Raw genomic sequence first — 23,765 nt, 5'->3', positions numbered from 1 at the left:
TAGGTAATCCTCTTTCTGTGTCTGTTTCTGCTTTATTTTATGTATATTGTTGTTTATTTCATACAGGATTGTTAGGTGGGGAGCACGCTCGCTTTTGTCATATTCCTGGAGCTGTACACACCAAAAAATTAAACGGAATGAAATATGTGCGCGAGAAATTACTTTGTGAAGGAAGGCCTTGTAAATAAATTGTTATTGTTTACTTTTTACCGTTACAGTAATGTGAATGGCTTATCCTGTGGATTAACTGGATTAATGGGCTAGAATAATGCCGAGAATTTATCATCAGAACACAGCATAGTTTTAAGCTCGAGATATATCTTGCCCTAAAACATCTGATCATATCATATGTGATGCGTTGATCCTCGAATGCTGTTTGAATTTGTGTGAGGGAAATGGATGTCAGTGCCATTACCAATCCCATTTATGGTAGAAAGAGTTATTGTATCCACTCCTTTGCTAGGTGGTAACGTATAAATTTTAACATTGTTTTTATTGTGTTGATAAGAGGAGGATATTACACACACACACACACACACACACACACACACACACACGCACGCACACACACACACACACACACACACACACACACACACACACACACACACACACACACACACACACACACACACACACACACACACACACACACACACACACACACACACACACACACACACACACACACACACACACACACGTGTGGTTACTATAAACTGTCTACACTCACAAGAATGGGAGCAACGCCTCCATTGCTGTCAACACCACCAAAAAAACAAAAGGAATAGCAACCTTAGCCAGTAGGAGTTGGTAAATAGACCGGACCGCGTACTATTTATCCGAGTAGATCTGGGCTTACCCGGGCTTAGCATGAGCAGACATTCAGGGTGCGTTGTAGACTCTTAAAAAGAATTGAGGTGGGAATTTCGAGGTTTTAACCGGAAGAAGATAATGGCCACTCTTTTCTCTCAAGACACCATGAGTGTCTGCAAGAATGCTGCTTCTGTGGAAAATTGTGAAAAATTAGGGAAAGAGAGAATAACATGTACTCACAAAGCACAAGCTCCGGGAAGGATTAGTTAATGTACAGTTCTCTTCGTAGGAAGTGAGACATGGTACACTTATGGTCACAATTTGAAGTCATTTGTCGTACTCTGTTCCATAGCGTTCAGTTTGCATACTAATCTTGACTCCTCTGATAAGCTGCCAGTCTAATAAATGTCAGCTTTCGTTTGGCTCTCACGTTAACCTATCCAGAGTGCTGTATCCCATCGCTGACATTACTCCTTACTATGGGCTATCAAGTATTATTCTTATCATCCAGTAGTTTTAACTATTTTTCTTGTGTCTTGCTCTCTCGCTCAGTGGCTCTTTAGCAAACCAGAGAACTTAGAATTCATGAGCTATGTAATATGAAATAATTGTAATTGTATTATGTATAAATGAAGATAAGTATGTAAAGTGAGTGGTTGGGAAACAAAGTACTCTATTTCCTAACGTTTCGGCTACAAAACAATTCTCTCTGAAGATGTTTTTGTAACCGAATCACCGTTAAAACCTCCCCACCACCACTACAAGACTACAGTGCTGTAAATAACGCTACAATAAAACTTCTCCATCATAAATTTGATTTGTTGCAATGACTGAAGAAAAATGGTGGTAATCAGAAAGTCATTACCAGCTCACCAGATATCGCCTTCTCCTTGACAGTTCGATTCTTTTAACATTTATGATTATGTACTCCGGCTGAGAGAGAGAGAGAGAGAGAGAGAGAGAGAGAGAGAGAGAGAGAGAGAGAGAGAGAGAGAGACACGGGGGCAAGGTTCGACTTAAGGTACTTCCACCTCCGTTCTGTCTAGGAAGGATGCCCGATTTTACGCCACCCTAACATTTTTAATAGTGTGCGAACACACACACACACACACACACACACACACACACACACACACACACACATATATACACACATACACACACGGTCCCAGCTATATCCACCTCCACCATTACTACCTGAGTCTCACAAAAATCACTGCTCTCACCATAATCTTTCTTCTGTTTTTTTTTCTTCTTCTTACTATTATTATTTTCATTATCATCATAGTCGTCATTGACTAAAAACACTGCTATACTAGTTCGGTGAAGAATGAATGAAGACAAACAAAAGATATAAAGGAAGATACAACAATACAATAATACAGGTACGTAACACTTCACCTTCTAGTGCAGCTGAGTGCCTTAATGTCGGCGATAATTTGGGTAACCTTTAGGCCACACAAAAAAATAATGCTTATGCTAAAGTTTTACGTGTCTTTCCTGGAAAAGAAAGTAATCCGTCCCTGAGTGTTATCAATCAAACCCTGCGACCTGAGCTGCCGCGCCCCCTCTTGTTAGGCTGCACGTGATGAATGATTCCAACCCTCCTGTTAAGCCCACATCATTACTTTCAGAGGTGAAGAGAATAAAAATAAAAGGTCACAGCGACATCGCCTTTAGAGATGGAATCGTATGTTACACCATCTTTATGTCTGTACTATTTGGTCTTCTTGAACTAAAAATATTTTAAGAACAATGTTAATTTTGCTGCACTGTTTTCCTGCTATACAGGATTTAAGTTAGAAAGTTGTCAGAGAGAATGAATGAAGCAAAACTCTTTGGCAAAGCCCTGCTTACGGTGCCAGTCACAAAAATGAGGGAAAGGAGCAATCGAGAAACTTGGCCCATTTAGGTTAAAGTGTCTTGATACCTATCTTGAGAAAGAGTTGAAGTCATAGGAAGGAGGAAAACAATGAACAAGAATAGATTCCTAGTGTAACATTGAAAGGGACAAAAGAGTAAAGCTTCAGAAAACTCTTGTATTGGTAAGGTGGAGCGGCTACTAGTGAGTGCAAATCCTAGTTGTGCGGCAGGGAAGCCATGTAGTTGCCAAATTCAGAACAATAACCATGAAAATATGACTAAAAAGACAGTAAAATATACAATACTATGGTAATGAGTGAGAAATTCCATTCCAGTCTATTGTAGGAGATGAGTCGATGAGACGAAAAGCTCTTGACTCTTCCTTGTATAGGATTCAGTAGCATCTCAGTCGTTGGTTCCTGTGTAAGTACGGCAATGGCCATATTGTTGCCATTCACGACAATTAATAATAGTTCTAGAAAAGTTGGCTATTAGAACATCTTTGTGGCTAGTTGTATCAGGTCACTTACTCCTAGTTACAGTTAAAGTGACGCATCGTTGTTGAAACAAAACATAAGTTTATTGTAATGAATGTAAAGTATATTCGTGTGTGGCAGCAACCCTTCTTGTATTAAGGCAGTGTTAGTTGTAAACACAAAGGTGGACGTTCTTCATGGCCTCTTCAAACACACACACACACACACAAACACACACACACACACACACACACACACACACACACACACACACACACACAGAAGAGAGAGAGAGAGAGAGAGAGAGAGAGAGAGAGAGAGAGAGAGAGAGAGAGAGAGAGAGAGAGAGAGAGAGAGAGAGAGAGAGAGAGAGAGAGAGAGAGAGAGAGAGAGAGAGATACCATATCACTGTTATGAGACATAGGCACTCAGGTGTTTGGCTTTCAGGTGGAATTGAGGTGTAATTGTAAGACTAATTTGTTACCACATTAACGGAATTAAAAGTTTATGACAACTAAGTAACACCTTAGAGACTACGTGGCTGTCATGTGGGACCTGGAAGTTAATGTAAGACTTTACAACTTTCAAATGAATTCACACGCACACACACACACACACACACACACACACACACACACACACACACACACACACACACACACACACACACACACACACACACACACACACACACACACACACACACACACACACACACACACACACTCACACAAAAGAGTATTATGTCTTCAAGTGATAAAACCAAACCTTTCATCTTACTATGTACTTCCTACTCCAGGATAATAACTACTGTGGAACAACTTAAAGGTCCTAGTTTTTGTAATACAAAAAAAGATTGCCTTAGGCCTCTTTTTAAAGCCTTATTTTATCAGAGATGACGGGTTATTTTGATTTCTCTGAAAAAAAAAGAGTAATGAATAAATAGAGTCTACAAGAAGAGTTGCACAATGAAAGTATGTAACTTTTCCTCAGAAAGACAAAAGTGTTTCATGCAATGGAGGTTCTTCTAAAGCACTTTTCTTTAACAAAGATTTATTACAAATTTAAATTGAAGTAATTCAACAAAAAAAAATCAGTAACAAAATTTGAACTTTTTAGCGGGAATAAGCAAACTACATGAACCTGGGATAATTTGAATGAAGTAACTACGAGTAGGTTCCCTTCATTGAAGACTCTCACCTTACCATTCAGTGTTTTACATGGATCACTCAAGTGCTTTCCTTGATCGGATTAGTACTTCGCTTTCTGTCGACCCTATAATGGAGAAGATATTCTTTAAACAAAATGTAATGACACCAGAAAATTATATTGAATTTCTAACAGAGATTGTGTATGTCATTTGAAATTAAAACTAGTTAAGTAAGACATCTGAAACCTTAGCTTATTGGCGAGACACTTCTATACATAAACCTCCCTCTTCCTCTTCCTCGAGGAGGACAGTAATTACTCGCTTATAAGTGTGTGTGTGTGTGTGTGTGTGTGTGTGTGTGTGTGTGTGTGTGTGTGTGTGTGTGTGTGTGTGTGTGTGTGTGTGTGTGTTTCACTGATTGATCTGCTGCAGTCTCTGACGAGACAGCCAGACGTTACCCTACGGAACGAGCTCAGAGCTCATTATTTCCGGATAGGCCTGAGACCAGGCACACACCACACACTGGGACAACAAGGTCACAACTCCTCGATTTACATCCCGTACCTACTCACTGCTAGGTGAACAGGGGCTACACGTGAAAGGAGACACACCCAAATATCTCCACCCGGCCGGGGAATCGAACCCCGGTCCTCTGGCTTGTGAAGCCAGGGCTCTAACCACTGAGCTACCGGTGTGTGTGTGTGTGTGTGTGTGTGTGTGTGTGTGTGTGTGTGTGTTGCTATTTAACTTGTCAAGATTTGCAAATTTCTGAAATTCTGGTCAGGATAGTGTAACTCAAGTTATCTCTCGATCAACCAAGATTCATCAGTGTTTTGGGTTTTGAACTCCCAGGGCGTTCCTGAGCTGCCACAGCGTGTGTAGCTTCTCGATGGCTGGGAAGATATCGCCAGGGTTAACTGGTTGTACGGCTGTGATGATAGATACACACTGACTAGAAAATGCCTATGTAAAGTTCTACAGCAGCGTTGAAGTAAATAGAATAAGTAAAAGCTTCCATGAATAGACTCGTTACCCTAAAGATTTCCCTCGCGTCTCACATTTTACGGAGTAATTTGGAGAACGTCTCTCCCACAGTCACGAGTCAGCATGTGAGTACAGGAACCAGAAAAAAAGAAGGAAGAAGAAAAAAAAGCATGTTCCTCGGGACACTCCTAAGTTAAAATTCGCGTGACGCTGCCGCCCATTCATCGATCGCTTGGACATTCCCCGTTATCCTCTGCTGGATCAGAGCGGGAGCCCACCACGCCGTCTGTCAAGTGAGCACGGGTGGAAGCGCTGTGAGTACTGCTGTCAGTCCGGGGAGACAGGCGCTGGTTTAGTAGCAGCCCTGTTCTAGGGATAGAACAACTTGTGAGAAAGGCATTAAATCAGAGCTAAACCGAAAATGAAGTTAGAATAGGAGGAAGGAAATACAGGCAGCTAATGAGATTAATACGTGGAAAACAGTATATCAGATCTATATACGTACATACATATGTAGGTAGATATACATTCAGGTACGTATACATTCTCTTGGTAATGTAACGGAGACAATAAGTCTTCCAAAGAAAACTTAAACAATATACGTGTCTTGAAAACTGTCGAGTTGCTTCAGGATTATGAATGGATGACTCAAGGACTATGTAAAAACACCAACAATGAATTTGTGGATTTAAATTTTCCACCTCCGATGCTCCACAGGGACTACCACGCCACCTCAACAAAACACCGTCCTTCCAGCACCACCACATTCCTGGTCCCCAAACGCTGCGTCCCCCTTTGCTTCATTACTACGCACCCTCCTCCCTACAACCCCACCTCCCCACCTCTCTACCTCTTCACCTCCACGAATTCCTTTCCCCCAAGCACAAGACACCCCGACCCCCTGACACCACTCCCCTCTTCAGCATTACGCAACACGCAGGTCACTATTCAGCCACTGCGCACCACAGTTCCCAACCTTCCCCAACCTTCCACGAAGTACTTCTGATAATTCACGATTTTTTTTTCTCAATATTTTTGCAGTGGGACGTTATCTGGTGCAGGACTTGCCCATACCCTCACATGACCTGCCTCGTCTGACCCGCACAGTCATTGGCAAGGTTAGTGAAGAGTGTCAGTGTGTGTGTGTGTGTGTGTGTGTGTGTGTGTGTGTGTGTGTGTGTGTGTGTGTGTGTGTGTGTGTGTGTGTGTGTGTGTGTGTGTGTGTGTGTGTATGTGTTCTTATTCTTATCATCATTATTATTGCTGTTATATTTTCGGGCGTTCTGTCTCTCTCTCGTGCTGTGTCAGCGGGATATACAAATTCCCTGCAGTGTCGGAGGGGGTTTGAAAACTACATGAGGCAAAGTAATGCTTCCTTTGGGGCTCTACAAAGCAAGCCATCGCGTGCAGCATGCAAGGCTTGCTTCTGCCGCTAGCCATGTTTGGCCCGCTCAACGCCCACGCTCCGCTGGCACACTGCGAGTTGATTTCTTCTTTATTTCACATGCAAAGGTCTACTTTCGAGTGGTCGCTCCTAAAAATAAGAAGTATTAGTTTCCTAACTATTTATTGTGATGTGATTGAGTTGAATTGTAATGGCAGCCTGTGTATGTGTTTCTTCCCCATGCTTCCCCACCCTTCTCTCTCTCTCTCTCTCTCTCTCTCTCTCTCTCTCTCTCTCTCTCTCTCTCTCTCTCTCTCTCTCTCTCTCTCTCATTATACGATTGGCGACGGTAACAATAACAGCAAGTACTTTATATATTCAACAGAGTGTGACCTGTGTTTACAGCTTGAATGATGAATGACTCGGTTGCTTGTTCATACTATTCGTTATATGCTCGGTGGTTATACGTGTCTGCATAATCAATCTAGAATCGTTGATATATTAAAGCATTCATCTATATATATATATATATATATATATATATATATATATATATATATATATATATATATATATATATATATATATATATATATATATATATATATATATATATATATATATATATATATATATATATATATATATATATATATATATATATATGTATATATATATATATATGTATATGTATATATATGTATATATATATATATGTATATGTATATATATATATATATATATATATATATATATATATATATATATATATATATATATATATATATATATATATATATATATATATATATATATATATATATATATATATATATATATATATATATATATATATATATATATATATATATATATATATATATATATATATATATATATATATATAAATTTTTCACACGCATACAGGCATACAAGCGTCGGCGCGCTTCCGTTTTGTAAATTGGAAATCAAAATTTTGCTTGATATATCGACATTATTTATTTTTACTCTGTCTTTATCATCGATGTGATCGAGACTCCAGGAAATGACTTCCAGCCTGCAGTGAGGCGATCCGCCACAAAGTACAGCAAAGGAGAGGGATGGAAGCGATTTGTCGCACGAACTGATGGCGCGGTATGTTTACACTGGAAGGTGAAACCAGTACACTGAGACACTTTAATGCCGGTCAAGATTTTTGGGGAGAGAAGGACGCGTCGCACTCAGTCAGTTTATTTTGTGGAAAATTATGTTTGTTTGGCAGAGAGAGAGAGAGAGAGAGAGAGAGAGAGAGAGAGAGAGAGAGAGAGAGAGAGAGAGAGAGAGAGAGAGAGAGAGAGCAACAATTATTTGTGCTAGTTCGATACTGACAGGACTTTGGAATAATTCAAAACAAAAAGCTTCCATTTCCAAGATGTGACGTAATATAATTCTGGTTTCGAGTAAAGATTAGATATCTAGAGAGAGTTTCAAACAACTCCTGCCAAAGTATTTCACTGTATCGTATAAAAATCTATTTCATTTCTGTCAAGTATCGGAATGCACCTTGCATATAAGGCAGCAAGCGAAGGTTCCTGCTGCTGAGTTAAACTAGGAGCGTTGTTGCTAGCAAGTTGGCAAATTCAAATCGGTCTTCGTCTTCCTTAAGTTTAGTAAGTATAAGTCAAATTTGGCCTCAAGCAGAGAAGAAAAGGTAGAGGAGGAGAAAACACTTGCTTCATCTTGTGTTGACAGCTTGGCTTGTGACACTCCACTATCCAGGTCCCAGCAAGGGGAGCAGCACACAACCAGTGTTTGCATCGCACTGGTGACTGATCCCAAACACTGCCTCCAGCTTCACCAGGACTCCTTTAACCCATCTCATTCCACCTCGCTGACATTCCCCACACATTGCTACTTTGTGATGATTGTGATGATATTAGCTGAATGAAAATGAAATCAATAAGCAAGTAATCCGTAAATCCGATAAATTATTGGCTGAGAGATGTGGGAGTATAGTTTCTTGTCTTAGTATTTTTTTCATTTTTATCGATTAGAAGTTATTCATGTAATTAAAAGAGAAGTGGATAAGAACAAGACGTTTGCATAAATAACGTTAAATGTCACTTTTCCTCTTCAACCAAACCTTCCATCCCCGCCACATCATCCTCTTACTCCACAGATCACCCTTCACTCGTACCTATACCGTTTCTTCACGTACTAGACTTTGCACTCACTCTCTAGACCTCCATTAGCTCACCACACAGTCCCTCGAACCAGCAAACCCTTTCTCGTCCACCATATCCTTCACTTATACCACACGGCCCTCACTCCTGGCACTGTCACACTCCTACCCGACATAATCTTCCTTTAACTACTAGACACTCTCCGATCACCAAAACTTCTCTTTCAGTAAATTCTTTCTTTCCAGCCACCAGTCCCACCTTATTCCCCGTTCTCTCGCCACCTTCATCACCGAACCCACTGTAGGGCTGCTTGACGCTCCTAACTGACTCATCCATTCCCAGGTAGTTGCATCAAAGAGAATAGCAGATACGCTAAAGAGAACTGCCCTTCTGGTACTGCTGTCCACAGTTCCAGTTCTGAAAAACATCTCGAAAATTATGAATTCCGTTTTGAAAGACGACGGTTAAGGTAGATTACACAAGAAAGAGGGGACGTGCGCGCGCACACACACGCACACACATGCACACACACGTGCACACACACGTGCACACACATGTGCACACACACACACACACACACACACACACACACACACACACACACACACACACACACACACACACACACACACACACACACACACACACACACACACACACACACACACACACACACACACACACACACACACACACACACACACACACACACTCACAAACACACACACATACAACTTTAATGGTGATGAATATTATTAATACATTTTTCACTTTCTGTGCAACGTATACGCTGCTCACTTATCTTGTTGTGGTTAAGAGAAATAAGTAAGCAAAATATAAAACAAGTGGAATCTACCTGTTTCCCAGCTTTAGTCTTTTTTCCTTGAGTAGGAACCCACAGCACCCACTAGCTAAAGGCAGGAAGGCTCATAGTCAGGAAAATACCTTCCCCGTTCACTCGTTTTCAGTTTGATTTTATAGATTGTTTTGTAAATTGAAGGTGTGCATCGTTGCTATTACATTTACATTTTTTCCTAATCATATTAGCTTCGGTATGCAGTTTACATATTCTTATATGATAGATTACTTTCTTGCCGTTCTGGTTTTATGTAAATGAACTTCTCAACAATCTCTTCCCCTTTAATGCACCTCCCAGCTGCTGCTGCTTGTGGCCATCCTCGTGGTGCTGCTCGTCCACGGTGTAGGTACCTCGTTCCTGTATTTCCCTTTTACACCGTAAAGTGCTTACTGTTCCCTTAATGTGCCGGAAACACCACTGGTAACTTGCTGCATGATGAAACTAGAACGTTTGAGGTTGAAAAATAGTCTCGTGTTTCATGGCGATGAGGAGGGTAATGGTGCTTTCCTCCCTGCATGAGGAACCAGTAAGAGAATAGTTTTTCATATATTTTCCTGAGAACTAGGAGCAATCTGTATTCATTGACCCTTCCGTGAGTATGTACAATTGAAGCGTACTTGAATATAACATAAATCTCTGAACCGAACTCTTGGCAATCTTGCTGACATTTATTTTACTGGATTGTATGAAATCCAGTATGTTTTGCCAGTGTTTCATCAAGACGCACGAGTCACTGCAGGAGGGAAGTGCTGACGTATTGGTGAACTGTAAAGTTAAATGGCGCGTATACGAAGATCAATGATACGATTGTTGAAAATTAACCTGACTCAGCTTGACAAAGGTGTTTGGGGCAAAGAGAAAAGACGCCAGTTTCCAGCAGACAAGGGACCGAATGCCCATCAGTGTTGTATTGTTCCTGAGCTTTGTTTTGCTTCCATAGAGGAAAGAGTATTTGTTTAGGCTTCGTATCTATTCAGGCAGTGATGCATTTCATCCTTTCTGTCTTGTTTGTAAAGCAATTTACTTTTGCAGAAATCAACAACATCGGGGAGAAGAGCAACAATCAACAAAACAAGTGAAAATAAATAAACGACTGCGTCCCTAAAAAGAAAAAGAGAAAAGCATACTAACGAAAGTCGAGGAGAATATAAATTTGTAATAGAAAAGTAAGGAGGAACTTTGATCGATGGCCGAGAAGATTGCTGAAGGTCACCATTTACAAAATAATTAAGCAAGGGCAACACGAGTATCCTCAATCCATAGTATCAATAGTTATGGTTAGGTTCGAGGACAAGTAGGCGTAGGGGTAAGGCGACTCAAGAAATGTACTACTTGGTATACAGTGAAAAAAGCGTTAGTACACGTAGGACTGTAAAGGTTAATTAAGAGGGCTCCCTGTTTATCGCTTTCCCGAACAATTTCAATCACTTAAGAAAAAGATAGACATACAGTTCAAAGTGATGCTCGGTTTAAAGAAAATCAGTGTGACACGGGATAATAGTAGTTTTATTTAGTTACTAATTCTGAGTTACAAGAGAGAGATTCTGCATTTGCTGAGATAATTATATTCTTAAAACATGATGTTGTGGAATTATATAGAGTCGATGATACTTCTGGGAGGCTAAGAGAGAATGATAAACAGAACTTTTGATATATTTGTTCTGAAATGAAAAAAAAAACAGTGCTCAGTGAATTCGCTCGTTTAATTCCGAGGTGAATGGTATTGTGTGAGAAATGGAGACGCAAGTGGGGGTGGGGGATGGGGAGGGAGGAGGAGGGATAACTGGCTGGCTGCTGGTGGAAATAATGGGGTATATAAAGTTTTATGTATGTGCATGATGTAGTGTTATTTCCTGCTTGTGAAACAGGCACACGGGCGGTGGCGGCAGGGCAGAGGTTGTGTGGGAGCTTAGAGACATGAAGGTCAGTGCGGATTAGGGGGTAAGATACTGCCAGCTAGAGGGAAGAGGAAGAGGAAGTAAGATGAGAAGGAGGAAGGAGAGGAAGGAGAACAGAGTGGCAAAGGTCGTATGGTTATTTGTTTACTTGTACCTATCTATCCATCTGTCAATCTGCCTATCTATCTATCTATCTATTTATCTATCTAGCTCTATCTATTTATTTGTTTATATGTCTACCTACCTACCTATATATTCATCTACCTTCCTATCTATCATACATTCGTTTTCCTCTACACTCATATAAGCATAAGTTACAGGAGGGTAGAGTAGAACAGAACAGATATTATCTATTATTAAGTGCATGTATATTTTAATATTCGATGAAGTAAAAATATAACTAAGGCCACTAGAACTGCGTCAGAGTTGCAATTACAGCAATGCACGTATTCCCAGTTCCAAAAATACCATGCATGTGTTATTATGCATTCTGAAATGGAGTGGGAGTGGTTGTTATGGACTGTACTGTAATGGATTCATGCTGTGTGTGATGGATGCAGCAGAGATTGGAAATAGTGTGTTAATTTGTTATAGAAAGAAAGATGCAACGAAGGGTGAGGTTATTTGTGGATAATGATAATGGTAGTAGATAGTTTTACATACAGAATTGTGTGTGTGTGTGTGTGTATGTGTGTGTGTGTGTGTGTGTGTGTGTGTGTGCGTGAGAGAGAGAGAGAGAGAGAGAGAGAGAGAGAGAGAGAGAGAGTAGTAGTAGTAGTAGTAGTAGTAGTAGTAGTAGTAGTAGTAATCCACGGAAAGATTTTCTAAATTATCAGTCTGCAATGTATTAAGCTGGCGTTGCTCAGTGAAGGGTGGAGACTCACTAATACTGAGGTAGAGAGATACTCCCGAAGCTCAACTCAAAAGGTAAAGTATAACAGCTGCAGTGATGTAAGAGTGAAGGGGAATAGGAAAGAGAGAGAGAGAGAGGTGAAGGAAAGAGTGAACAAATGGCAGGTGGGAATAACAAAAGAGAAAAGGTTAAAGAGAGAGAACAAAGAAGAGGATTAAGGAAATTCGAGGGTAACGATGGTTTGGGGGTTGGTGATGGTGAGTGTGGATGACAAAAGGATGAAAGGTAAAAAAAACAAAGGACAAAGAAGAAGAGTAAGGGAGAAGATTTTAAAGGGTAAGGCCGGATGGTGGATGAAGTGACGTAGAAATGATGGTATGTCAAGAAAGAGAGAGATTTATGGGAAAATGGATGGGCGTAACGAAGAGGGGAAAGGTAAAACAAAGGATAAAGGAAACTGAAAAAAAATCAATATACAGCCTGGTGGTAGCAGTAATATAGGAGCGGTAACAGGTAGGAAAAGAGATAGAATACGTACTGGATGGTGGATGGGATACATAGAAGGGGAAAGGTTAAATTAAAAAGGAAGAGGATTAGAAGGAAACTTAGGTGAGATAAGACCTGATATAGGGGATGGGAGTGACATAAGAGTAAAAACACGTATGGAATGAGAGACTAAATATACTGGATGATACTCGTAGATGGGGAGGAGAAAGAGAAAAGGATAAAACAGAAGACAATAAAGGAGATGAAGGGAAAATTCAACAAATTAATGGCTGACTGGGGTGGCGAGTAAGTGTGAATACTGAATAGGGAATGGGGAGTACAGAAGGGAAAGGTTAAAATAAAAAGAGAAAAAGAAAAAGAGAATTAAGCAGGAGATGCATGAGGGTGACTGCAAGACAGGTATAGCATTCTCAGGGTTAATCATGTAATGGATACCTGCGTCGTGCTTCTCAGGATACTCTTCACTCGTATACGTCTGGATGAAAACAAACGGCGCCGAAGTTAATCACCGCGATCACTTTGGGGGAAATAATAATAAAAGTCCCGTTCGTGTCAATGAGCGCGAGATAAATATAAACTATACCGTTCGTAAATCTTTATATATGCGATGAGAAAGTTTCCGCTTCGGGTGCTGCAGACTATTGGCTAATTAGTAAAAGGCAAATACACTGAATAGTAAGAAGAAGAGGGAAAGCAAAAGTTTCTCCCTCGCCACAGAGAAATGATCATGAACGCAGTGAGAATAATATGAGAGATAATGTTACTGATAATTCGATAAGCGTAGTAAATATGCGGGAAAAAAAAACGGACGATATGGCGGGAGCAGAGAGAGAGAGAGAGAGAGAGAGAGAGAGAGAGAGAGAGAGAGAGAGAGAGAGAGAGAGAGAGAGAGAGAGAGAGAGAGAGAGAGAGAGAGAGAGAGAGAGAGAGAGAGAAATCTGGATAATGACCATAAGACTGAACCTGGTGATACAAGGAGAGTATAAATAATAATGACAACAACAAAATGCTGGTTCGATAAGGAATAAGAAAACTATTTTGCAGAACGCGGCAGCCGGAGCGAATTCTTAAATTGCTTTTGATCTGAAAGGAAATATGAGCAACGGTTAGAATTTATGAAAATACCTTGCAGGGAGGGAGGCAAGGAAGAAAGAAAGAAGGGAAGCAAAGAATGAAGAAAAGTTTTGAAGAGAGAATGATGGGAAAAATGAGGAGGATAAGGAGGACGGGAGAGAGAGGGTAAGTGGAAAATAAAACGAAGAATAAAGAAAAGGAAAGAGAGAAAAACAGGGAGAGGAAGAGGGAAAGAGGAACTAAGGAAGAGAGGAGAGAGTAGAGAAAAGATAAAGGAAAAGAGAAGGAAGGAAGAGAGAGAGAGAGAGAACGGAGAGAGAGAGAGAGAGAGAGAGAGAGAGAGAGAGAGAGAGAGAGAGAGAGAGAGAGAGAGAGAGAGAGAGAGAGAGAGAGAGAGAGAGAGAAGGGAAGGAAGGAAGGAAGCGAGGCAGAGAGGCAGAGGAAAAGAATAAGAAGGAGGTTAAGGGAAGGGTTTAATGTGTGCAGTCGCTTAAGGGGAAGACAGGGAAGGAGATTAATAATTTCTCTGTGCTACTGGAAACAAGAAATCGCCTGCTAATGAAAGACGAGGGGAAAGCAAGGTATGGCACAAGAGGAAAGGGTGACTTGAAATGTGCGGACACCAAGCACGACAACTGAGAGAGAGAGAGAGAGAGAGAGAGAGAGAGAGAGAGAGAGAGAGAGAGAGAGAGAGAGAGAGAGAGAGAGAGAGAGAGAGAGAGAGAGAGAGAGAGAGAGAGAGAGAGAGAGAGAGAGAGAGAGAGAGAGAGAGAGAGAGAGAGAGAGAGAGAGAGAGAGAATTATGTATCTCCATTACTTATAGTTATTCTCAGCTTATTTGTAAGATGAACACCGAAATCTGTAAAATATATAATCATAGAAACCTTGAGAGGAAGTAAGAGTGCAGTTACTTAATCAACACCATTAATGCCTAAGTTCTTGTGAGCTTCGGTAAACAGTATGACACACAGCACAAGTGTCCAGATAAGATGAACAAACATAGTAAATCAGAGGACTTGTTGACGCTAACCCAGAGAACATTGCGAGCCACACGAGGGACACAAGCCGGTGCTCTCCTCCACCAACTTGGGAAAAGATAAAAAGTCTGAAGAAATTTAAGAATAAACACTGAATTTAAATTACTCGCCTCTGTCTGGTTTTCCACTCTCTTTTGAAACGGTAATATAATAAAGACTATAATTTTGCCTTTTGTTGGAGCCTAAGAAAGACGGCATGAAGGTCAGTCCTGTTGTTTGGCCTCCGGCGCCCCGTGAGGCAGCCAAAGTTAGGAAAATTCCTAAGTCTTCAAAGTATTTCAAGTTTTACAGCAAATTTTCTGCAGCATTCGACACCGACAGAGTTCTCAAGAGAGCAGTGGTGGGTTCTGAATTGAGGGCAATGTATTGCAGTTTTTTATCCCTTTTCCTTGGTTTAGCATTTCTTTACTTGCTTCTTTTAATTCATCGCACTTACTTGTTCTCCTATACGCTGCAATGATCCGCCAATGAGAGAAAAAAAAACATCCCACAATTAGCACATTTTTCATGCCAGTGTGATTCCCTGCCATCACAAAAACCAGCGCACAGCCAGCGCAATCCCACATCAACAATTTTTACTACCCTGGGTCACATTGCTCGCCCCCGCCACTGTTGTCATTCATAATTAATCACCAATACATCACACCAGCCTTCACCATCACATTCATAATTAATCACCAATACACCACACCAGCCTTCACTATCCTAACCCAATCAAATCCTCTTCACAATCCTTACCCCTGTCACTAGTTGCCTTTGTTGTCACCACCACCACGTCGCCCTGCCATCACCGTGCCAGCACTGACCCAATCCCATTACTTCTATTCCCATCCAGCAATCACAATCCTCACCACTGCCACTATCACCGTCCTCTCCTCATCACTAGTCACGCCACCACTACCCTGCCATCACCACCACCATCCTACCATCATCCAGCACAATTTTCCAGGCCCACAATGGTCACGACTCCCGCTCTCTTAGTGAAGGAAAGGGGACAGGAGGCGGGAAGGAGGACCAAGGAGGTACGAGAATGGATCACCATTCTCCTCACGTCTCATCCCATTGTCCCTTGACCTTCCCCTCACCTTATGGTCTGGTGATGTTCCCCTCAGATGTGTTTCCCTCTTATTTTTCCTTATCTGCTCCCTCGCCTCACACACTCCAAGCCTTTTCTGCTTCTTCAAATGTCTCGTGACGCTATCCAGACTTTCCTCCTTTTCTTCTTATTACAGTCTCCTCGTCTCCCCTTGCCATTCCATTTTCTTACTTCGCTCATTTTCAGTTCCTTTTCTCTCTGTTTTCACGTCCTCCGCCCAGTCTGTGTGCACTTCATCTAGTGACCCCTCGACCTTCCGTCTTCTTGATGTGCAGGTGACTCTTCACAGCTTTTCCGGAGTCAATCTTTTATTTTTTTTCACCCCTTTTTAAGAAGATGAGGCGTTGATACAGATGTCAGGTTTCGACTAAAACACCTTCACATTACACACACACACACACACACACACACACACACACACACACGCCCGGTAGCTCAGTGGTTAGAGCGCTGGCTTCACAAGCCAGAGGACCAGGGTTCGATTCCCCGGCCGGGTGGAGATATTTGGGTGTGTCTCCTTTCACCTGTAGCCCCTGTTCACCTAGCAGTGAGTAGGTACGGGATGTAAATCGAGGAGTTGTGACCTTGTTGTCCCAGTGTGTGTTGTGTGCCTGGTCTCAGGCCTATCCGAAGATCGGAAATAATGAGCTCTGCGCTCATTCCGTAGGCCGTAGGGTAACGTCTGGCTGTCTCGTCAGAGACTGCAGCAGATCAAACAATGAAACACACACACACACACACACACGAATACACACTAGCGCGCACACACACACACACACACACACACACACACACACACACACACACACACACACACTCTCTCTCTCTCTCTCTCTCTCTCTCTCTCTCTCTCTTTTTCATGACAGTTACCTTTCCAGGAAAGCCAACATTTATGATTTCCCTGCGGGACGGAATCGCGCTTCCTCACTGGGGCCATTTGAACACACAGCTACCACCAACGTGCGGCTTTGGGTGTGCGAGGAAGGACATCCGCAATCTGCATGGCTGAATATATGTTAGCTTAGTAAAAAGGGGATACAAGGGCGGGGAATTATGTTAAGTTCCTACCTGCTACGACGCAGGAAAAGCTCCATGATTTAAGATGTGATGGTAGTGCATTGATATTGCAAGTGAAAAAAAGTGGATTGATTTAATTCCAGAACGATAAAGCATTTACTACACTGATTGGGGGAAAATGCCACACACGCTGCCTCAACTCCTCAGGTCGTCTCACGTATCCACTTTCGGTGTGCCGCGGCTGTAGTTAAACGTTGGGTTAAGTCGACTAACTTAGGCCTTGTGGTTAAGTTTGTAACGAAGTTTGCCTCCCATGAATATGCCACTTGCCTCTTCATCGCTTGTGCGAAGAGCGAGCTGCCCTTCATGTGGGGTGGTGGAACGGGACAGATGGAAGGACTGACTTGTATAAAGTATTTGCCAGTGTCAGTCGGTCGACTGATGCAATCCAGACTTTAAGCCGAGACACTATATTTGCGAGCGGCGTTGGCGCAGCCTGCCGAGGAAGGAAGGGCATTGAGAACGTGTGCGTGGCTAGGATTTTTAGTTTTGGCGTCAGAGAGAGAGAGAGAGAGAGAGAGAGAGAGAGAGAGAGAGAGAGAGAGAGAGAGAGAGAGAGAGTAAATGACTAGGTAATGCACGGTGTGATATCGCAACCGTGTTTAGCATTTTCCATAATTTGTATAAAACATTGGTGAAATACCGTTGTTTTTGCAATTGAAATTTCTTCAAGAACAGCCGACCGGTGTAAGAATTCAAGGGGATATAGGTTTACAAATGGTATTGGCTGAGAATTTGCTGAAAAAAAGAAACAAAGCCACCAAGTCCTGTTAATCTAATGTAAATACAGAAATGTAGAAGCAAATTAAAAAAGTACTGTGATTTCACTTCACAAATATCACAGATACAACTACATTAACGTGTTCCTCAGCAAGGCAAGGTTGTCCAAATTCGAGTACAGCTTTAAGTAGGATGAGAAACACTGCTAGGACGCTGTCGTTTGAAGGTCATCATTATGTGCCTAGTCGAGGTAGTAGTAATGTTGTGGAAGGTTGTAATTACCCTTGTCCATTACCTTTATTGCTGCCTCATTATTGAAGCGCTTTCGAAATACATGATTACTGTTTCATGGTTATTCACAATACGCATACGTTTTTATTTGTATACAGTAATTTTTATTTAACTATAAAACTCACAAGAAATTTGTCTGCTTCTCAGGGATTACCATAAAATACACCATTTTGTGAGCTGGATTTGATTCTTCATTCGCCAATAAAACAAATTTATTCTTTATTCATTACTTGTTTTTGGTATTTTGCATGGTGTCCTTATATGCTAACTATTGGTTTTTAAGTTTCTTAACGGGTAGCGTTCTCTTAATCTTAAATGTTGTACTTTATATTTTTAAGTGCTTACATGTTTTCCAATGTCGGGTTTCAGAATCCCACCATTAGAAGTTCTTCCTCAGTCGCCTTGTCCTCGAAGTGCCAGTTCCTGTCCAGAAATGTTTTAACCTAAAAAATATCTTACTGCGAACTGGTAGTTTCCTGGAATCTTTCATTGACCATGCACAGAACAGCAGCTGTTGGGTTCCGTTTTCGTTGTTGTGGCGAGTCCTGGAAAGCCTGATCAATGGCGGGACTTCGCTAGCTGTCTGGACTTTAGTGCGGATCATTGTATCGTAAAAGTTTTGACGTTGTTATGCAACGCGTGTGTGAATCCCTTGAATGACAAAAGGCTTAAGTCTGATCATCCACCAGGAAAAGCCACAAACTTTCCGAGTAAACCCAGTGATGGACAGTATTTCAGTTTATCCTTGGCAGATCTAGCTCACTTTAAGTCTCTCTGAAGCCCTGGAGAGCAGCAGGGCATATGCGTGGGCCTGCCGCCTCTTCTTCAGGCCGGCTATAGCGAGAAGAGAAGTTACCCAACATTCTCATCAACAAATTTGGCCGTAGTGGCTTACCTCCATCCGAGCAGGAAATTATGTGGTGGCGTTCACGCTTAATACCCGCCGCAGAGGAGCCTAGCAAGTGTGAGATATTAAGACTAGAGCGAGGCCTCACTGGCAATCTCGCGACCTTCTATCTTTCAGCCCATCACCATCAGTGCCCCAGACCATCCTGAGTCCCTGATACTATGCACAGTAACAATGTCAATGTGTTGTGTGAATGATCCCCAATCAATACTTGCCCCTGGAGAATTGAAAGTAAATCTTTAGATCGCATACATCATTCGCTACGTAATCCCCAGCCCGAGTCCTCACACCTGCGGGGAACCTGAAATCCATACTGGCTCTCGCTGACCTCCCTTCCATTCTTTCTAGTATTTTTCTCACAATTCAATCTACGAATTGCTTCCTAGCTTCGCTTTGTTGAGAGAGAGAGAGAGAGAGAGAGAGAGAGAGAGAGAGAGAGAGAGAGAGAGAGAGAGAGAGAGAGAGAGAGAGAGAGAGAGAGAGAGAGAGAGAGAGAGAGAGAGAGAGAGAGAGAGAGAGAAATACTTTTTATCCTTTCCGAACAGACATGGAAAAAGTGTTGAAATAGAGGACGGACGAGAAACCATTTAGGACAATAATACTCATAAACAAGGGTTCGCCGTCAGGTAAGTTTGGCTACCTGTCAAGTGACGAGGCATTCTTTCCTCCTGCTTTGCTTCTTTACGTCCTCCCGCTCAACTTGAAATCGGATTGAAGCACTCGTACTTTTCACCGCTGCAGCTTTTCCCTGAATTTCGAGGCAACTCTTAGGCTGGAAACTCCAATCCTCGCGGTTACCATTGTCCTTCCTCCATGGTGGGGCTTGACGAACAACACTCCAGGTCTTCCTCTTTCTTGTTCACCAAACTAAAAGGGCTGTTTTGTGCTGGTCTTATACTGCCACCTACACCTGACACGATGAGCCGAATATGGAACTGCTTAATGCTAATACTGCTCTCATTGCAATATTTTATCTACATCCTTCAACCCTTCCTTGAGAAACATTGCAGCGCTAGAGATGCTTCTTCCGGTGTTAAAGGATGACTTCTTCCGGTGTTAAAGGATCGACACCAGAGTAGAGAGAGAGAGAGAGAGAGAGAGAGAGAGAGAGAGAGAGAGAGAGAGAGAGAGAGAGAGAGAGAGAGAGAGAGAGAGAGAGAGAGAGAGAGAGAGAGAGAGAGAGAGAGAGAGAGAGAGAGAGAGAGAGAGAGAGAGAGAGAGAGAGAGAGAGAGAGAGAGAGAGAGAGAGAGAGAGAGAGAGAGAGAGAGAGAGAGAGAGAGAGAGAGAGAGAGAGAGAGAGAGAGAGAGAGAGAGAGAGAGAGAGAGAGAGAGAGAGAGAGAGAGAGAGAGAGAGAGAGAGAGAGAGAGAGAGAGAGAGAGAGAGAGAGAGAGAGAGAGAGAGAGAGAGAGAGAGAGAGAGAGAGAGAGAGAGAGAGAGAGAGAGAGAGAGACTGATATAGATTGACTACCTGACTGAAAGACGATGCAAAAACATTCAGAAATCGAAGCACACAATTGACGGACTGACGTATTTTTTTCTTATTTTTTTTTTACTAAACTTGAAGGGTTCATATTTTTTCCAATGAACGAGAGGCGATGCAAGCTTTCGTATCGTCATTCCTGGTACAAAAATCCACTGAAAATACGGCTCTGGGTTATTTCCAAACGCGCTGCAAGCAAGGCGCCTTCCCTGCCATGGAATATACCCAGGTTAGGGCAAGGTCACTAAGTTTACTCTTTTCTGAACTTTAACCTGTAAGATCTGGGTGGACAAGAGAGAGAGAGAGAGAGAGAGAGAGAGAGAGAGAGAGAGAGAGAGAGAGAGAGAGAGAGAGAGAGAGAGAGAGAGAGAGAGAGAGAGAGAGAGAATGGTGAGATCATATAGAAACATAAATGAAACCAGTAATATATTTCTCTTATTTATTTGATTCTCAGAATAAAGCCAGTAGTCGAAACATAACTCTCACTCTGAGTTTCTCTGCCTTTCCTCCTCGTACTCGGTGTTACAGATTTACCTGGCAGCCTGCTCAACCTCGCAAAGCCACAGTTATTGATATTTCTTATATTACTCTGGACGACTAATATTCTCTAGATTTTATGGCTATCAGACAAAGAACTCTCCTTCAAATATTGTCATAGTTTTCATAAGCAAACATGCGCTAGCATTAGTATTAATATTCATTGTTAATATCCTTTATTCATTTATTTATTTTTAGATGCATTATCCCTGCATCTCTCTCTTCGTTTTGTATCCATTCTGATGTGTTGTTCCACATGTGAGTTTTTCTTTTTATTTATGTTCACTGACGTGTTTTATGTCGTATCGGTATGTGGTATTTGGCAGGTTATGTTTCTCTTACCACTTCGCTCCCTCATCCCTTCCATCTCATTCCCGATCTCACTGTAATGCACCAACCTTGATAAAAGCTGTCATATCTCTGCTGCCCTCCATCCCCTGCCCCTGTCCCACCCGGCCTTTGCTCCCTCTCCCCTAGTACTCTCCTGAGATCATGAATCCCACAGGACCACTCTTCGTGCAATCACCTTTGAACTATGTTTGAACGATGTCAGACTACTCTCCATCATCGTGAAATCCCCACAATATTCTAAATATTTTTTGTCATAACTTTAATCAAGCGGTCATAGTATTCGGTATACAAAAGTTTAATATGTGCTGCTTCAGATTTTTCATTGGGGGCAGTGGGAGCCTTCGGATTCTCCATTCCTTCGCAAAACATGGAATGGATGGCGACTGGCCAAACTAGACCCGAAGACTCTGCCTTTTCTGGACATTGCAATCAGCGAAATTGCAATTTTTCATCACTTTGAAGGCTTAGGAATCTGGAAACGCTTTGCGCTAAGAGGAAAATTAAAAAAGGGGCCCGTCTGATGTGAATGGCGCAAACTCCGAAGCAAAAAGAACGAATTAATAAAAAATGGTATGACTGACTCCTAGATTTGATAGCAGTGCAAGGTGCCCTAGTCTCTCTCTCTCTCTCTCTCTCTCTCTCTCTCTCTCTCTCTCTCTCTCTCTCTCTCTCTCTCATGCAGAACAGTCTGGCATGTTATAAACAAAGATTTTATGCTCAATGCAGAAATGACCCTAACACACACACACACACACCACGTAGTGTAGTGGTTAGCCGCTCGACTCACAATCGATAGGGCCGGGTTCGAGTCCCGGCGCGGCGAGGCAAATGGGCAAGCCTCTTAATATGTGGCCCGTGTTCACCTAGCAGTAAATAGGTACGGGATGTAACTCGAGAGGTTGTGGCCTCGCTTTCCCGGTGTGTGGAGTGTGTTGTGGTCTCAGTCCTACCCAAAGATCGGTCTATGAGCTCTGAGCTCGTTCCGTAATAGGGAAGACTGGCTGGGTGACACACACACACACACACACACACACACACACACACACATACACACTCCAATCTCACATTCATGTACGTGCATATAACATAAGGATGAATCTGGATGGGCAGAATCAATGTAAGCTCTTCCTGCTTGCTAATGTTCCTGGCCATCCGGAATTCCAATCACTTCCGAACAATAGCGAAACTCCACACACTGAGATTGTTTGCAGTCAGGAGGCCACGACTAGAACTTGTGTCGTCCGATTCATCTTTAATTACTTACTCCTGAGGACGGTAGAGTTCCCAGTGAGATTTGGCTTGAAATTAATATGTGTCCCGCCATACCGTTGTGTCATCTCGTGGTCTGGCAGCATGGCAGCTAAAACAGTTACAGAGCTGTCTTGTGATTGAATGGAGATGTTGTTCGGATAAGTATTCTTTTTCTTAGGATGAATCACATCATCCAAAGATGAATTTTATCCGGGCTATCATTTTAGACATTCTATCACGAATTCAAAAGTGAAATTTGTATGAAAGAATACTTTTCATAGATAAAAATAAAGTCTTGCCATTACTGATCAAATTTGATTTCATTATTTATTCGTATTTATTTTATCATTCTGTCTCCTGTGTTCGCGTGACGGTGGTAGAGGTGCAGCTTCGAAGTACAGTACGGTTGTATAGCCTGGAGCATTAACAAGTGTGAAAATTTTGTTTGGAAGCGTTGGTAGCTGTCCACAAGCAATGTAATTAGTGAGAAGCTGAGGGAGCCACGGCTTTGAAGCTGCCCTTTGATTTTCCTCCTCCTCCTCCTCCTCCTCTTCCTCCTCCTCCTCATCCTCCTCCTCCTCCATGTTCGTCTTCCCCTTCGTGGTGGCCCTGTGGCGCTTTAGTACGAACTACAGTGGTCAACCTTTCCCCGAAAGGATGTGGTTTGATCTTAACTTCTGTCAGCTTCTCAGCGGAAGATATAGCGTTCTCTAGCAATATGCCTTAAGTTAATCTTCCTCTTTTTACCTCCTCCCTTTTTTTATTGTCATGCCTTGAAGAATGCCATTAATATTACTGTGTTTTATTACAGTATATTTATTTAGCGATTACGATGTTGTGTAATGATTCAAAGATAGAAGTGGAGGTAATGATAATCGCGCAGTTAGAGCCAGTTATAAGTAATACATGATCCTCGTACGCATATGAATTGCCAATGAATGCACCGTTGATACATGTATGTAGATATTTCAGTATTAATGTAACATGAGA

General features: G+C 41.9%; 1 protein-coding gene across 1 annotated transcript in view; it reads left to right on the top strand.

Moving 5' to 3' along the window:
- Positions 1-23,765, top strand: part of LOC123505227 (CCN family member 2-like) — a 103,454-nt gene that overhangs the window by 15,314 nt on the left and 64,375 nt on the right. The window contains exon 2 of the mRNA XM_045256411.1: positions 6,331-6,407. The gene's annotated coding sequence lies outside the window, so the exon portion shown is untranslated. The remainder of the gene's footprint in view (positions 1-6,330; positions 6,408-23,765) is intronic.

Source organism: Portunus trituberculatus, chromosome 17, assembly GCF_017591435.1.
Source record: "Portunus trituberculatus isolate SZX2019 chromosome 17, ASM1759143v1, whole genome shotgun sequence".
In the NCBI taxonomy this organism is placed as follows: Eukaryota; Metazoa; Arthropoda; class Malacostraca; order Decapoda; family Portunidae; genus Portunus; species Portunus trituberculatus.
This window is presented reverse-complemented; position numbering and strand designations above follow the sequence as displayed.